Genomic DNA, 19,351 nt, shown 5'->3' on the forward strand with positions numbered 1-19,351 from the left:
CATTATTATAAGATATCAATATTCTCTCTCTCAAATTGAATTGTTCAATTTTAAGGAATTGATTAATTTGTATCGTCATACAATTAATCAACTTTACAGATTAGGGCATCATCCTTTAGGTGTGACCTTAAGAGATCAACTGACCATCACCGTCCCACGACAGTAACGTCAAACTCTAGCAAGCCAATCGTTACCGATTAATGTTGATCAGTTGACTATATAATGAATCATCCCTTACGTATTCTTAAAAAATGAGATTTAAACATGTGATCATCATGATCGACAATTGTGATCGCATGATTGTCGGGGACACTCCAACATATATTAGGGTCATTTCTTATCTTTAGGTTTCCCTTTTGCATATTCTTTGAGGTTTTATGTCCTTGGTAGGAGAGGATCGCTAACCTTGCATTTATGGAGCTAAATTGAGCTAAATGGATCGCATATAATGACCAAGCATCCAAGAGGAGACCGACACTAGAGGCCTAAGCAAATAAATGAAGTGAAATGGACAATGATGAAAAGATCCTTGCATCCCCAACACAATCCCCGCGGATTGTTAAGGAGCCAAACAAGAGAAGAACTCTGTCCAACGATCCGAGCATCCTGAGCTAAGGACGAGCAGATCAGAGCAACGATCCGAGCGTCCCTGAGCAGGACCCGAGCGTACCAGAGCACGATCCAAGCGTCCCAACTTCCAGCCCGAGCGGATCTTCTTACAAGACAGGCCGTGCTTCAGGTGAGGACGAGCGGATCCTGGTGGGAGTTGCTAGAACGATCCGCGCATGTCCCTCGTGATGAGCAAGATTGTTAAGTTTTCTTAGGGTCTTAATAAGCATTTAAGCCCTTAGTAACCCTAATCCTTGTACTTAATTTTAGTATAAATACCCCATTGTACTACCTAGATTAGCATGTCATCTTAATCAACTCTTAATATCATCTTATTCCTCTCTTAATTTAGTCTTAATTTAGTTGTAATACATATTTCAATATTAATCACATCTTAATCTTTTCTTAATTTTTCAATTGTTCATAGTTTTATTTGGCTAATTAGAAGATTATTTGGGTTTATTGGAGGATTGACAACCTTCCATCATTCATCAAGTACTTCTATTATTCTTTGCTTTATTATTTGGATCATCTCCATAGGTATAATCCCTTTTTACCTTTGCTTAATTATTGTTAATCATATCATTTATTCATCATGTTTTGCTTTGTTAGTATGATTGACAACCTTATTAACATGTTAAACTTGATCATGAGTGAGTAGTCTTTTAGCTAGGGTTAATGGGGAATTAGGGGAAACAAACATGGGGACTGATCTATGCTTAATATAATATGTTTTCATAAATAAATTGCTTGCTTGTTGTGATTTCAACCTATGCACATGTTATGTTTGATGAAATGCTAGACTATGAAACTTTGCATTTTTTTACCATCCCTTATCTTTTCAATGAGGCTTGTAAGACATAAACCAACTCGAGCCTCATTAGACCATGCATACAGTTGAATAGGAGGTGACTAAGTCGACTTGTAGGTGTTGTACAGCCTAGACGACTCGGTTCCGGGACCTAAATCTTCCCCGGGATTGTAAGATATACACTAACTCGATCGCATCATAACAATAAGTGCTTGCTTTTAATTGAGAACATGTTTATATGATCTATTTCCATGAATCCCCTATGAACCCATGACACCCCAGGTCCTTTAATCATTTGTTTACAAACCCCTTTAATTGCTTTACTTTGCTTTCATTAATTTACATTCATCTTGTTGATTAGTTTAGACTACATCTCATCTCAACCCACTTTCTGACACCCTTAGACATAGCTACTTGCAATTGAAAATCCTAAATCAATACCCGTCTCTTGGAATCCGACCTTTACATACCTCTTTACTAAGAGTAGTTTGTGAAGTTATAAATATTGTTTTGGTTGGTAGCTTTGACGACGAGTTTATAACCGAGCCAAAAATGGCGCTGTTGCCGGGGACGGTGTTTAATTGATTTGACTTTCGTTAATTGTTTTTAGTTGTGTCTTTCTTTACCTTGAGGGAGAGCACTTCCACAAGGTACTTCTCACCATTTTATCTTAGTTTACTTTGCAAGATGGATCTTATATATTGTTGTGTAGAGGACCATGTGAGCACTACTCTCATCAAAGACCCTTTGCAAGCATTGGAAGCCTTAGAAGCAAGTGAGGCCAAAAAAAAGCACTGGGCATTGAAAGTAGACCTCCTTGAAGCCGCTCTAGCTTACAAAGAGCTCACCTATGAGCAATTCATATTGATAAATAACATTCTCAAGGAAGCATCATAATCCACGAAAGAACAAGCAACTAAAGATCTTACCATGCAAGTTGAGGAGCAAGACGAGTATGTCAAGGAATTTGACTACAATGGTTATGAAGAGTTTGAGGAACAAATTGAATATGCCATGAGGGTGGAATGTGTAATGGAGGTGGAAGATGTCCCTAGTGAACCTTCAATGGTAGAAAGTGAGGTACAAACTCCAACTCTAAAGCCCCTTCCCCCAAATTTGAAGTATGCTTACCTTGATGAGTCTAAAACCAAACCCGTTATTGTTAATGAAAAACTTGATGAGAATCAATTGGAAAGTTTGCTTGATGTGTTAAAATAACATAAAAAGGCTATAGGCTATAGTCTAGATGATCTTAAGGGGATAAGCCCCAATTTTTGCATGCATAGAATTCATCTACAAGAAGACCATAGGCCTACCATCCAAGGCCAAAGGAGACTAAATCCCCACATGCAAGAAGTTGTAAAAACGGAGTTATGAAATTACTTGATGCGGGAATCGTTTATCCTATATCGGATTCCTTGTAGGTTAGCCCTGTTCAAGTGGTACCTAAGAAAGGAGGTACCACGGTGGTAACAAATGATAAGAACGAGCTAATACCCACAAGGATGATCACCGGTTGGCGTATGTGTATCAATTATCATAAATTGAATTCCGCAACAAGAAAAGATCATTTCCCCTACCATTCATTGACCAAATATTTGAGAGGTTAGCCTCCAACAAATTCTATTGCTACCTTGACAGGTACTCGGGATTCTTCCAAATCCCGATACACCCGGATGACCAACACAAGACTACTTTCACATGTCCCTACGGTACTTTTGCATATAGAAGAATGCCCTTAGGGCTATGTAATGCCCCCGCTACTTTCCAAAGATGCATGATGAGTATCTTTTCCGATTACTTAGAAACCATAATGGAAGTTTTTATGGATGATTTTAGCGTTTACGGAAAAGACTTTGATTCTTGTTTGCATAACCTTTCTCTTGTATTGCAAAAGTGTAAAGATGTTAGCCTTGTCTTGAATTGGGAAAAGTGTCATTTTATGGTCAATGAAGGTATTGTCTTAGGTCATTTAATCTCGGAAAAGGGCATCGAAGTTGACAAGGCCAAAGTTGAGGTGATAGAGAAACTCACACCTCCCGTGAATATTAGAGGGGTCTCGGTCATGCGGGGTTTTATCGCCGTTTTATAAAAGATTTTTCCAAAATCGCGAAACCCCTTACTCAACTTTTGCTTAAGGATGCCCAATTCCAATTCACTAATGAGTGTGTTGAAGCTTTTGATAGAATCAAGGAACCACAAATCTCGGCACCAATTATCCAACCACCAAATTGGAAACTACCATTTGAGATCATGTGCGATGCAAGTAACTATGCCGTTGGAGTGGTTCTTGGCCAACGGGTAGGAAAGGCTTTGCATGCTATCTATTATACAAGCAAGACTCTTGATGCCGCCCAAGTGAACTACGACACCACGGAGAAGGAACTTCTTGCTATTATCTATGCACTTGACAAATTCCGTTCCTATTTGCTTGGATCAAAAGTGATTGTTTTCTCGGACCACCGTGCCCTTAGACATCTCTTGATAAAGATGAAGCAAAACCAAGATTGTTGAGGTGGATTTTAATACTTCAAGAATTTGATTTGGAGATAAGAGATAAGAAGGGAGCCGAGAATGTGGTAGCGGATCACTTGTCAAGAATTCGATTCCATGATGATGAGGGTGATGTGACTCATATTTGAGCATATTTAGTCCCCGAATTAGCCTCGTTCCTATGCTTTTTAGTGCATAATTGGGTCATTTACTATCTTTAGTTTCCCATTTTGCATATTCTTTAAGGTTTTATTTCCTTGGTAGGAAGAGGAGTGCAAACCTTGCATTTTCATGGCAAAATAGAGCTAAATTGATCGAATTCAATGACCAAGCATCAAAGGGAAGACGATACTAGAAGGCCTATGTAGATAATAAAGTAGATTGGGCAATGATGAAAGGATCCTTGCATCCTCAACAAGATCCCCGAGGATTGTTGAGGAAAGAAGAAAAGAGAAGTGCCTGACCCAGGATCCGAGCGGCTCCTTGCCAATCCGAGCGTCTCCCAGCCCAGCAATCCGAGCGTCCCGATGCCAAGACGCTCGTCTTGAAGCCAACCAATCCGAGCGTCTCTCCCCTGATCCGCTCGGATTCCCTTACAGACTCCACCGTGCTTGCTGCCTAGACGCTCGGGACGAGCGTATTTCCTGGAGACCACCAAACGGAGATGAGCATCTCCTTGGAGAGGAGCACTTCCTAAACTTTTCTTAAGGGTCTTAATAGTCATTTAAGCCCTTAGTAACCCTAATTTATATACCTAATCTTTAGTATAAATACCCCTTTGTACTACCTAGATTAGCATGCTCTCTTCATCAAGTTGTAATCTCATCTTAATCTTATCCTAATCAAGTCTCAATACTCTCTTAATCTTGTAATTAACTCTTAATTTAACATTAATACAAATCTCATTTCTTAATATTTTCTTAATTTCTCTATTATTCATCATTTATTTTGGGTAATTAGAAGATTATTTGGGTTTAATTGGAGGATTGACAACCTTCCATCAATCATCAAGTACTTCTATTATTCTTTGCTTTATTATTTGGAATCATCTTTATAGGTATAATTCTCTCTTAATCCCTTTTTAATTATTGTTAATCATCTTCATTTGTTCATCATGTTTTACCTTGCTAGTATGATTGACAACCTTGTTAGCATGTTAAACTTGATAATGAGTGAGTAGTTTCCTTAACTAGGGTTAATGGGGAATTAGGGGAAACAAACATGGGGATTGATTCATGCTTAATCTAATATGTTTTCATAATTAATTTGCTTGCTTGTTGTGATTTTAACTTATGCACATGTTATGTTTGATGAAATGCGAGCCTATGAATCCTTGCATTTTTTACCCATCACTTACGTTTTTAATGAGACTTGTAAGACATAAACCAACTCGAGTCTCATTAGACCATGCATATAGTTGGATAGGGAGGATTATGTCGACTTGTAGGTGTTGTACAATCTAATCGATTCGGCTCTGGGACCCAAACCTTCATAGGGATTGTAAGATATATACACTAACTCGATTCCATCATAACAATAAGTGCTTGCATCTAGTAGAGAACACGTTTGTATGATCAAATCCCATGAATCCCCTATGAACCCATGACACCCTAGTGCTTTTAATCAATTGTTTACATCTCATTTTAATCATCTTGCTTGTTTTCATTGCTTTGCTTTTATATTATTGATTAGTTTAGTTGATTTCCTACCTCAACCCAAATTGTGACACCCTTAGACACAACCATTTGCAATCGAAAATCCTACATGAATACCCGTCCCTTGGGATCCGACCTTTACTTACCTCTTTACTAAAAGTAGAGTAGTTTGTGAAGTTATAAATATTGTTTTGGTCTAGGTAACTTTTGACGACGAGTAACAAAACCGATCCGACCAAAAATGGCGCCGTTGCCGGGGACGGTGTTAACTTGATTTTATTTTCTTTGATTGTTTTTAGTTGTGTCTTTCTTTACCTTGGGGAAGTCAAACTCCTCAAGGTTTGTTCTAATTATTTTCGAGTTGTTTGATATTTTGCATGTCTAGGAGATCACAAGGTAACTTGTTACCCATTGATCTTGAAATTGAAAGAACTTTGACCAACAATAAAAGACTTGCTAGAAATACTTTGAGAGGTATTGGTGAGATTGTGGACATTCAAGCAAATAATATTGTGTTCATCAACCCTTTTGCAAGAGAAGGAGAAGATAACCCAACACAAAACCAACCCACAATGCCTAAATTTTCATCACATTCCGTACCAACCGAGGAGAACCTACCAAATGGTACTCCTACACCACAACATTTAACTGGTAATTTCATTACAAAATCCGCATTTATACAATTAGTTGAGAGAAGTCAATTTGGGGGGATGCCTAGTGAAGACCCTCATTCTCATATGGAGACTTTTTGTGACTATTGTGATGCGATTTCTAACCGGAGTTACTCAAGACCAAATTTGATGGGTCTTATTTCCTTTCTCTTTGATTGGTTCCGCGAAACAGTGGTTGAAGAGCCTAGATAAGGCTACTCTTGGTATTGACTCTTGGAAGAAATTGGCACTTGCTTTGTACAATAAATTTTATCCTCCGGAGAAGACTAACATGTTGAGAGCCCAAATCACCGGGTTCAAACAAAGGGATGAGAAATATTTGTATGATGCATGGGAGAGATTCAAGGATACTTGTCGATCTTGTCCACACCATGGACTTAGCGAGTGGTTCCTTGTATAACAATTTTGGAACGGTCTATATGAAGACTCCCGAAACATTCTCAATATGGGGTCAAATGGTATGTTCACTGAAGTTGATGATAATCAAACATGGAACAAGATTGAGGAAATGGCGGTCCATAACTCATAATATAGTAGACCTAGGAAAGCTACTAGAGGAGGAAAACATGAAGTGGACTCTATTACTCAATTGGGTGCTCAACTTAGTGCTCATATCGACACCATTAATTTGAAGTTTGAGAAGGCAATGGCTAAACTTGAAGAGGCCTCCAAATCACCTAAGCAACATGTGAATGCCATGGTGGCATCTTCATCAATTCCAAGTGGCGTATGTGAGAGTTGTGGAACTTTGTGACATGACCAAAGTGAATGTAGGGGACAAGTTAATGCTTTCCAAGCATACAAGAGTGGTACCCCTTATTCCAACTATTACAATGAAAACACTAAATTCCACCCCAACCTCTCATACAAAAGCCAAAATGTTCAAAACCCTCAAACAACATACACCCCACCTCCAATGAGAAACCAAGCTCAAAGACCCTTTTACAATCAAAACCAAAGTTATCAAAATCAACCTCCGTACAATCAAACAAATGACCAAGGTTTTGATGTTGAAAAAGCGGTCCTCCAAATGCAAAAGAACCAACAAGAATTCTTTACTCAAATGCAAAAAGATAGCCAAGCAAAAGACATCACCATTAACAACATACTAGCTCACACAAAGATGTTGGAGACCCAAATGTCTCAATTAGCATCTTCAAGTTCACAAAGACAAAATGGGCAATTGCCACCTCAAGGTAATCCCCCAAGACAAGAGTCGGTGAGTGTTGGAATATGTGTCCTCCGACAATAATGCGATCACAATTGTCGATCATATTGATCACATATTTAAATCTCATAACAAGAATACGGAAGGGATGATACATTACATATATAGTCAACTGGTCCACACATATCGGTAATGATTGGCTGGCTAGAGTTTGACATTACTGTCGTGCGACGGTGGTGATCAGTTGATCCCTTGAGGTCACACCTAAAGGACGATTCCCTTAATTGAAAAAGGTTAATTAATTGTATGTAGATACAGATTAATTAATTCCTTAAAATTGAACAAATTATTATCATAAGAGAGAAAATGACATCTTATTATAATGTGATTAAATAAGATTTTATTTAGTAATTTAAGAAGTTATATTACTAAAATTAATCGGTGTTTGCGAAACACGCGAGATGAGAATGATAAGTTAGTTATAATTACAAGATGTTGTGAATTATACTAACTAGTATTTAAATGACCATTTTATGAGAAAGTAATTTTGAATTACTAGTCAAATTGTTAAATGTGATTTATTTAATTTGTAAATGATATTTAATTTGTTAAATATGCATTTTAAATTAAAACATGACATAAGACATGTCACATGTCACATGACATACAATTGTACAATTGACAAAAATGAAATGGACTCCATATTACACATCAAAACCGAAATTGGTGGGCAAATTTTAGAAGTTTTGTCTTATTCATTTGTCTTATTCATTTGTCTATGACACTTGATAGTGACATGACTATGGACAAAGGCTTACATAATTTGTCTTGTGAAGACAAAAAGGAAAAAGAAAAATGGTCCATAACCACTTAATCCCACCGGTTTTGAAGAAAAATATAGAGAGATTTTTCTCCATAATTCATTCTCTCATGTTTTATGAAAACCCACACAACCTTCTCTCTCTTGTTCTTCATAAAATCAAGTTTTATGAATCAAATTTGTACAAATCAAACACTAATAATACTAGTAGTAGTATATGAGTATTAGTAGTCGATTTTAAGGTAAACCACATTACAAATATCTAGTACATGTTAGTTTGTGGGATTTTGGGATAGTCTTGGGTGCTACTTATTGGAGGGCTTCTATTTTGAAGTCATGGATGTTCATCCATTATTGGAAAGCTCAAGAACTAACAAGAAGGAGATCTTGTTAGTGCCCATAAAACCGAAATCATATAGTAAGAACAATGATTTCTTCTTTTATCTTATTTATGTTTGCATGCATAAGATCTAAAATTTATTTTATAACTAAATAAATTATTTCATATATGAATATGTAAATTAATGAGATTAATGATTTCTAACAAGCGGTATCATGAGCCTTAGGTTGTTTGCATGCAAATCGGTTATTGTTTTTCCGAGTTATACGATTAACAAACAAAACTTATAAATTTGTGTTTATTATGACATATCACGAATTAAATTTGCATGTTAAAGTTTCTGGTCCTAAAATGTATTTAGGATATTGTGGTTTAATTTATGGATTTTATTGTTCATTTTATATAATAATGGCATTAAAATGTGATTTTTATGATAAAAATGTCATTTTTGGACTAAAAATAGCTAAACTTCGATTTTTCCAGTGGTTTTTGGATATGTTTTGACATATAATATCTAATAATTGCCTATAAATTATCATAATAAAATGAGTTGTTATGCTCGAAATATGGATTTTTCAAGTTAAAATCGTATTTAAATGGAAAAATAGGTTAATATGAGTTATATTTCGAATCTGGTCATGGAAATTTAGTATGTTGTCACATGCAATTTTACAAGATGTTTGTTAAATATTTGGCTATAATGGAGTCTTTATGCATGATTTATGAATTTTTGATGAAAAATCACATAAATAGTGACTTTAATTAGTAAAAATTGCTAAAATATACTTCATGACTAAGGAAAAACGTCACATGTTGCATTTTATCATATATTTCAGATCTAAAAGTGAAAAGTTAATAAAAATAATTTTTCTCATATTTTTATGGTAATAATTGATAAATCGGATAAACCGCAACATTGTTTTTCTCGATAAATTTTCAAAATTTTTAACCTAAGTTTTGAACATTATGAGTGTCATGGTATTTTTCCAGAATGTTCATGAGTTTAAAAATTTCAAATTTCAAATTTATTTGAAATTTTTATGATTTAATTTGAAGTTTATGGCAAAAATTTTGTATTTTGAGTCCATTTATGAACAATATTAAGAAATATAAGTTAATTATTGTCAAATGTTAGTGAAGACTAATTTTGAGTCCTAAGATGGTTAGGGTAATTAATAGTACATAAATATGATTTTATGTAATTATTGTGATTTTTAAAAGGTTAAATCATGCAAATCCGTAAAAACCGATTAATATACGATATTGGCTCTTTAAAGGCGATTTAGCATTAAATTGGGCATGTTTATACATATTATAATGCTGCATTTTATTTATTATTGTCATATTTTAATTTTATGTAATTTTTGAATTATGTAATTTTACTTAGTATGGCCTTAGTTTTTAATTGGTATTACCCGAAATGTATGGGGGTATCGATTCGGATGTTATTTATTGTGATCTCGTATCACCGTTTTGTAATTTAATAGATTTATTTTTATTTTAATTACAAATGTATAATAGGGAATTATGTAATTTATTTATTCCTGAGTTCCTTGAAGACGGTGCCACTCGAGAAGGCGATCCATTAAAGAAAGTGTTGCCTTGAAATGCGTGCCAAGACCGAAGTTCAAGGGACCAAAGGAGTTGGTTTCCGAATTTGTAATAGTTTATTAGATTTACTATTTTAGGAAGGCCATACTAGGATTTATTTTTATGCTTTGCATTTTATTTATATGTTGCATGCATCGCTAAATCGCCATAACTAAAGATGCATTTTAATCGAGTTTATCGACCGTGTCAATTACAATTATCGTAGTTCACCGCTTTAGTTCACTTAAAACGTGATAGATAATATTGACATGACCTCTCGCTAAATAAACAATTGAGACTTAGCCTTACCAAAAAGTAGAAACCATGAAAACCTATTTCATGAGGGAGTGCACTCGGCCACACCGGGGTACAAACCTTGTTACGTAGGGGAAGTGGGTGATAAATGTCTATCCACCGAATTTATTTTAATGAAGGGTATTTCGGCACACCGTGCCCTAAGTTGATATGAGTTTGGATTATGGACACATTTATTCGAAATTTGGGTTGAACTCAACGAAAGTATTCACGACGATTTCCGGATGTGTTTCGGGCTAAAGATAAATATTAATGTAATTTTATCGACCAAGAGTTCTAAAAGTAGAATCGATTAAAGAGTTAATCCACCGAGTTATATTAATAAAGGGTATTTCGGCACACCGTGCCCCAAGTTAATATGAATTTGGATCTTGGAATCATTTATCATAGTTGGGTAGAGGTCACTATGTAAATGCTTTACTTGTTATTTACAAGTATTAATAAAACGATAAATGTTAATTTTTCCACTATTCCGTTATCATATTGTTCTATTTCTTTACCACAATTCATATACGATATCATTTCGATTTTTGATTCAAATCTCCATTAAAACATCGTAACTAAAGACAAAATTTGAATTTTTCTTCTAAAAACCTCGTATTATCCATTGTAAGGATCACTTGTGAAGAGTATAGATAAAAGTTATTCGTGATCAAAAGGGTTTTTGATTCTTGACTAACATATCTACTTACAATGAATTGTTTCTCATATGCTTGAGTTAAGTACTTTGAAACGTTACATCATTTTGGTAACTAGATTTGTTTGAAATCAAAATTGACCAAAATACCAAAACCACTTCAATGAAAGTTTTATGACTAAACAAATGAATTGAAGAGTAGTCTTCACGAAATTAAATTTTTCTTATCTAAGCAAAGACTCATTGAAATGAGTGGGAGCATTCTCTTAAACCGTTAAGAAAAGGACGAAGTTCAAAGAAGTAAAATTAGAATGGAATTGATACAAGGTAATGTTAAAAGTAAAGTTATTGAGAATAACGATACTAAACCTATCAATCCCGACCGATAAAGTTTCCATTGTCTTAATTGTTGGACGCTAGAAAGGAAACTACCCCAAATATTTGAAGAATCAACAAGTTAGTTGTGGGACATCTAATGGGACCTTCTTCTTTAAATGTTTATTTGATTGACATAAATTTTGCTAGTACTACTTCGTTAATATTAGAAACCGTTGGTGGTTTTCATCATTGTATTTGATACATAGGATGATTAGAATATGACGACTAGCAACAATGATGTTGAGAGATAGAGTCATTGTGTACTCAATCTAGTTTTTGGGTTTAGAGTTGTACTTAATTGTGACTATTAAGTGCATAAACTCTAAATAAGAATATAAACTTGTTAAGATACAAAAGAGGTTTCACTTTTGTGACCCTATACACCATGATTTGATGTATGGCTAGCCCATTATTAAGGTGATTATATTCTAAACCCAACTAGAATGATATATCATGAAGATGATGCAAGACTCAAATTGGTAACCCAAGATTAAAATATTAGATTCTGGAATGATGAACGTAAAGAGTTATTGAGTACTCTTGAAACCATTAGATCTTATGGTATATGCGTATCTTGTATTCAAAGCAAGATGTCTCTTGTCTTTTGGTTGAAAAGGAGATCGAGGTTGTAAATCATTGATCCAAAATAGGTTGATCATTTTCTTTTACCAACGATTTAGGTTGACACTAATGTGTTCATTTAATAAGGTAAATAGAGAAATCTTTGAAGAATTTCAAAGAGTTCAAAGAATCACGATTTAGTCGTGATGGGATTATCAAAGTGAAGACTTTGATATAAGTCAAAGGAAATGTGATATAGTATCACAAGTAAATCTCTCTTAGCATACATTATGGGATAATGTGTGGTTGGATAAAGAAATCAAACGCTATTCGATATGGTTTGGACTTCAATCAAGTTACTTTGAGTTACTTGATCCTTTTGGGGATTTTATCATTTTGTCTAGATTATTTTTCCACTAAATCTAAAACGAATCATATGTGATATGAAATGGTAGGGTAGCATGTTTGTAAGTTTTTCAAAAGAAACAAATGCTCATTTTTTCTTACTATAATCACGAGTACACCGGGTTTGTGGCTCGTGAAGCTGTCTTTCTAGAATACAAGTTTATTTCTAGAAGACAGAGTGGGAGAAATTATTCAAAGAGCCACAAAGAATGCCATGTCGCAAGAAACTGGTCTTTCTTGGCTACATGAGACGTTTTGTGTAAGACGTTGTTTCTTCAAAACCTATGAGGCTAAAGTGATCACTTGTTGAAGACGATGAATTAGTGTTACTTTTAGAAAGTAAAGAGCTTGCAAATTACAAAGAAATTGTTTGATTCAAGTTGATTACTTCTGGAAAGTAATGAACATTTGACTTACATGAGAGTGTTTAAGTCACAACTCAATACAAGGCTTAGAGCCATGAAAATCCGAAATTAATTCCAAGTGAATTATTAGATATCAAAGCTTGATTGGTAGCAAAGGGTTTTGCACTAGTTGAAATGCTTAAGTCTATTTGGATCTTCTTAGGGATTGTGTTTCATTATGATGATATACATATAGCAAGTGAATCTAAATCCCACTTCTTCAATTAGAAGGAATGTATTCAATACATGTCTTGAGTTTTGTAGATTCTTGTAATCCTAAGATAATGTGAAACTTAAGAGAGGGTCTTGAGTAGGACATCAATGAGTTGGAATCAATGATTTGATCATGTGATAAAAACTTTTCTCAATAGGTTGAGAAGTTATGTTTATACATGGAGTTTAGTGGGAGTTACGGTAATTTTAATTAGTCTTATATGTGGATGACATATTGATCATTGGGAATGATTTAAGACTTATGGAGTATTATAATACATCTTTAATATCCGGATTTATGGAGATAAATCCACATGATATTATCATCAAATAAGAAGTCTTATGTTGATAAGTTTCATGATTAGTTCAATCGAGTTGAACATATTTGATTGATTCCATTTGTTTCCGCTGCCAAATCAATTAAATAGGAAATGATGTATAACACTTCATATACTTTAAGTATGATGAATTGTTTCAAATCGAATTTAAGTAATAGTTACCAAGTAAGCCATAAAGATTACCCTTAAGTGCTTGCAGAAGCATTGAGAATTTAATGCAAAGTGTTTTTTGATGCAATTTTGTGTAAGGGTGTTACACAAATGACAATTGACAATTGAGATTGCGCATGGTTTCCGACAAAACCATAATCAAAACACATTAGGATGGTTAAGATACCATTGTGGCTATGTTATTTAAGAAATAGATTTTCTAGAATCGTTCTAGGCAATTAAGAACAATGAGAAATATTTACAACGGAAATTGAGTACACCTGAAATCATGGGATGTGCAAGAAGGATGAGTCCCACACACTGTGAAAACAGTGGGAGCTATTCTAAGGCTAGAGGGCCTATGTCTTGATTGGATCTCAACATGTACTCAGAAATTTTTGTAAATCAAATGTATACATTACAAAGGAAAACGAGTATGTGGTAAGGTTGAGTAAGGTACAATAAGTTGATAAAACCTACTTTAACATGATGAGTCATGTCATTTCAATTAAATTGAGATGAACAACTATATTCAAGATCAAACTGGATTATAGAATATGAAGTAGTAATCAGGCATTGACTATTCATATGTGATAATCGCATTTGTCGTTCGAGTTTTACTTTAAAACTCTTTTATTATACTTTGTTACATCCAAACGGGTTGTATGACGATATTGAACCCCGTTAAAGTGAACCCGGATTAACATAAGCATTCGCCCATAGTCACTTGTATGAGGTGACGTCTCGAAGTGAATAGAGTGTGATGCGATTGATGGCAAGTTCAGTGCCATACAGTCATGTGAGATGACTAGTCGATCACATAGGTAGACTGTTAGGAACACTTTGTCGGGCAGTGACTGCTTATAGAGTTATGGCAAATTTATACAGCCTGGTCGTGGCGAGAGCTACTATAGTATTCTAATGAGTCGATTCTTTTGACTAAAGACTGTTCGCCTAAGATGGCACAGTTTCAGATTAGCTTTGATTTATGTTACTACGACCTTCGTAAATGGGGTCAAGTGGGCATATTTTGGGTTATGATGGATGTGGCTAGTCGAAGGGAATAGTGCGATAGGAATTGTCCACCCCCTTGTCAGGGTTAAAACAATATCTCAGGGCCACTCGAGGAGTAATGAACTGGAAATGCGTGGCCACGCTCGGAAGGTTTTTATGGTATAAAATTCCGGTCAATCAGTTATTCTCCAGATCGAGGAAACCACTCTCGATATGATCACTTGCACGTACGACCCGAAAGACACCTTGCATTGAGTGGGAGATAGTAATAGGACAAGAGAATTGGTGACGCACACTTGTCGAGGACAAGTGGGAGATTGTTGGAATATGTGTCATCCGACAATAATGCGATCACAATTGTCGATCATATTGATCACATATTTAAATCTCATAACAAGAATACGGAAGGGATGATACATTACATATATAGTCAACTGGTCTACACATATCGGTAATGATTGGCTGGCTAGAGTTTGACATTACTGTCGTGCGACGGTGGTGATCAGTTGATCCCTTGAGGTCACACCTAAAGGACGATTCCCTTAATTGAAAAAGGTTAATTAATTGTATGTCGATACAGATTAATTAATTCCTTAAAATTGAACAAATTATTATCATAAGAGAGAAAATGACATCTTATTATAATGTGATTAAATAAGATTTTATTTAGTAATTTAAGAAGTTATATTACTAAAATTATTCGGTGTTTGCGAAACACGCGAGATGAGAATGATAAGTTAGTTATAATTACAAGATGTTGTGAATTATACTAACTAGTATTTAAATGACCATTTAATGAGAAAGTAATTTTGAATTACTAGTCAATTTGTTAAATGTGATTTATTTAATTTGTAAATGATATTTAATCCTCCCGGGGAAGGAGAAGCAGACGAAAGAAATCGGACATCTCACCCAGTCCGGACGTCCCTATCAAAATCTGAACAATCCAACGGTCGTTCCAACAACGAATGACCAGATCGTCCTAGAGGTGGACACTCAACCAAAGGCCCCCGAGAACTCAATCCTGAAACAGGTCCAGAAAGCAAAAGCCAAAATCTCAATTTGGCAACTGATCGCAACGCCTTTTGAGCATCGACAGGCCTTGGGAAAATTAACCGTGCCCTCCACCTCTTCCCCAGAAGAAATAGTGGCGCACATGACGAGAGACGCCCCTGATCTACACAACCCAGTCGTCTTCTCCGACGAGGACATCCCTCCGTTCGGAGCCAACCACCCTGTATATCACCGTACAATGCCTCCAGAAAAACATACCCATGGTCCTCGTGGATGACTGTTCCGCCGTGAATGTCATTCCTCTCAAAACTGCCCACAGGCTAGGTATCAAGGAATCTGATTTGATCCCAACGAATCAAGGAGTACGCGCCTACGACGGTACTCGTCGCAAGATCGCTGGGCTGGTCACTTTGACCATCGCAACCGGACCACTGGAAAGACAAACCAGTTTTCAAGTGGTCGACATCGACGCGTCCTTCAACATGCTCCTGGGGCGTCCCTGGATTCGCGCCGTCAAGGCGGTCACATCAACTCTCCACCAAAAGATCAGGGTCCCCTTCAACGGGAAAACGATCACGATTCCCTCTTCCCCAATCAAAGCAGTTATGAGAAGGGGGATAGCCTCCCAAGCCATTGAGGAGGACGACAATGAAATGTGGGGTTTCCAAGCCGTAAACGCCATAACAGATGAATTGGCGCCCTCTGATTGTGACCCGTTCACCAACCTCACGGTCAACCATATTATGATGGGTCAGGGTTACTTCCCGGGTTTGCCGCTCAATCCACTGAAGGACCCGTTGCCTCCCTTAAAACAGGCTAAAGTCCCCAACATTCCCTTTGGGCTGGGGTATGAACCTACCGACGAAGATATCCAGGAGATGAACCTCCTAGTCCGAAAATGCAAGAAGCACGGGGTTATCCTCCGTCCCTACCACCTGACTCTCAACGGATACTTTGTCCCCGAGGGAGAGTCCGAGCTCTACCACAGTTTTCCGGAACCAATCTATGACACTGTGGCAAAGGCTAGGTACCCGGGAGTGGAAGTCTTCCAGGACTGCTACTTTATCCCCGACAACATCGAAGCCACATCAACTGAGTCCAAGCCGTCACCATGCCTTGACGGACAAGCGGTCACACTCCTCTTTGGGGAAGATAATGTCAAACGCCTCGACTATGAGGACATCATCAACATCGCCCTGAAAGACAATCAATTTGATCCAACCGCCTTGATCTCCGATACTGACCCGGAGAAAGCCACCCAGGGCTGGAGGAAAACCATCAAGTGGACCGATCGCCAGGGCCGCATTGTCAAGATAACAACTGGAGAAGGTCCTATGTTCAAAGAGGGAAGTGAAGAAGGATCTGAGTCTGAGTCTGAGTCGGAGTCAGAGTATGTCATAGCTCCTAACACTCCTGATGTCCCAGTCAAGGTCCCCTTCCCACTGTTTTATCACAAAGTCGTGGCTGATTCAGAGGCTGAGTCTACTAAGGTCACCCCCACTCCCATGATTGGTGACAACCTGGAGCCTGTTCCAGGGGCCACTTCCGCTGTTGTGTCGCCTCTGACTGACCACGAGATGTCTGTCCTTTCCGAGATTTTCGCTCGTGTCAACTTAACGAACGCTAAGTTTGCTTATGACTCGTCTCAATTTAACTGCAATGCAATTCTGAATGACTTTGAGGAATTTGACTTGAGTGACTACCCACCTCACTTAGCCAAAGAACTTGACAACCGGAAACCAGAACCCCTATTAAAGAGGAAACCGAACCTATTAACGTAGGAGCCGAAAATACACCTCAAGAACTTAGGATAGGGACAACCCTGGACCCCTCGAAAAGACAACAGTTCATTGACCTCCTCCACGAATACAAGGATGTGTTCGCCTGGTCTTACAGAGACATGCCTGGGATTGACAGGGAAATTGCAGAGCACCGGATACCCATTTAACCCGGGGCTAAACCTGTGAAGCAGAAGCTACGCCGGATGCGCCCGGAGTGGGCCCTAAAAATCAAAGAAGAAGTGGACAAACAGTTCAAGGCTGGGTTCATCAAAGTGTTTGAATACTCGGATTGGGTGGCCAACACAGTGGGGTACATATTGCTACACGGTCATGCCTTTCGGCCTCATCAACGCCGGAGCAACCTACCAGAAAACCGCTACCACTCTCCTACATGATATGATGCACAAGGAGGTAGAGGTGTATGTCGATGACATGATTGTCAAATCAAAAGAACGGGACGGTCACATCAGTGCCCTCCGAAAATTCTTCGCTTGTCTGCGGAAATATAACATGAGACTAAATCCTCAGAAGTGTGCATTCGGGGTCACCTCCGGAAAACTCTTGGGACATGTCGTCAGCAAAAGAGGCACTGAGATTGATCCAACCAAAATCAAAGCCCTTCAACAAATGCCTCAGCCTAGGAACGAGAAGGAGATACGGGGATTTCTCGGTCAGGTCCAATACATCTGTCGGTTCATTGCCAAGCTCACTATGATTTGTGAACCAATATTCAAGAAGCTTCGCGCCTCCGATCACACCGATTGGGACGACGACTGTCAGAAAGCCTTCGACAGGATAAAGGAAATTCTATCCAAACCTCATGTCCTCATGCCACCTCAACCAGGGATTCCTCTGTCCCTGTACCTGACTGTTACCAACACAGCCATGGGAGTAATGTTAGCACAAACAGTTGGCAACGAAGAGCGAGCCATCTACTACATCTGCAAAAAGTTTATTGAGTACGAGACGAGGTATACCCAACTGGATAAGACATGCCTTGCCCTAGTATGGTCAACAAAGAAGCTGCGGCATTACATGCTCAGCTACACGGTCCACATCTACTCCAAGATGGACCCGGTCAAGTACATCTTCGAAAAACCCGTACTAAACGGAAGGTTGTCTAGATGGACACTGATGCTGTCCGAGTTTGAACTCAAGTTCGTACCCCTCAAGGTTATCAAGGGAAGAGCAGTCGCTGATTTCCTGGCAGAGAATCCCGTCAACGAGGATCCAGCGACCGATACATGGTCAATTCCTGACGAAGACATCCTTTGTGCCGACTCCGACGCATGGGACCTATACGTTGATGGTGCATCTAATCTGAGAGGCTTCGGGGTAGGAATCCTTCTAATATCACCAGAGGGAGAACATGTTCCGATCTCGCTCAAGCTGGACTTTGCCGTCACCAACAATGCCGCTGAATATGAAGGATGTCTCATCGGCCTACAAGCAGCCATCACACTTGGCATCAAGAGACTGAGGCTCCACGACGATTCCTCGCTCATCATCAATCAGGTGTCCGGATCATGGAAAATCCGATCTAACAGCTTAGCTCCCTACCAAGCGAAGATCAGTTAAGAGGCCGAGTTCTTCGACCAAGTCGACTACTTCCACTTGCCACGAGAGGAAAATCAATTTGCTGATGCTCTAGCAAAACTTGCCGCGCTCGTCCACATACCTGACGACATGACGTCAATACCCCTATGTGTCGAAAGAAGGAGCGAGCCAGATCACATTTTTGCCATTATCGACGACGAGGAAAGCCATGATGAACCTTCGTACCAAGCCATCCTCAATTACAAAACCAAAAACGAATTTCCTCCCAACTCTGATCAAAGAGGACAAAGAGCCATCAGTTTACTTGCATCACAATTCATGATAAACCAAAATCAACTCTACAAAAGAACACCCCAAGGAATTCTCCTCCTTTGCATTGACCATCAAAAAGCCAAGAAAGTCATGGGAGAGGTTCACGGGCGGAGAA

The 19,351-nt window shown here is 37.9% G+C and overlaps 1 non-coding gene across 1 annotated transcript; it reads right to left on the reverse strand.

Moving 5' to 3' along the window:
* Positions 1-6,510: 6,510 nt before the first annotated feature.
* Positions 6,511-6,617, reverse strand: LOC141609631 (small nucleolar RNA R71). The gene has a single exon (XR_012527555.1). It is a non-coding gene; the product is annotated as a small nucleolar RNA R71 (small nucleolar RNA).
* Between the last annotated feature and the right edge of the window lie 12,734 nt (positions 6,618-19,351).

This window comes from Silene latifolia, chromosome 10 (assembly GCF_048544455.1).
Source record: "Silene latifolia isolate original U9 population chromosome 10, ASM4854445v1, whole genome shotgun sequence".
Classification (NCBI taxonomy): Eukaryota; Viridiplantae; Streptophyta; class Magnoliopsida; order Caryophyllales; family Caryophyllaceae; genus Silene; species Silene latifolia.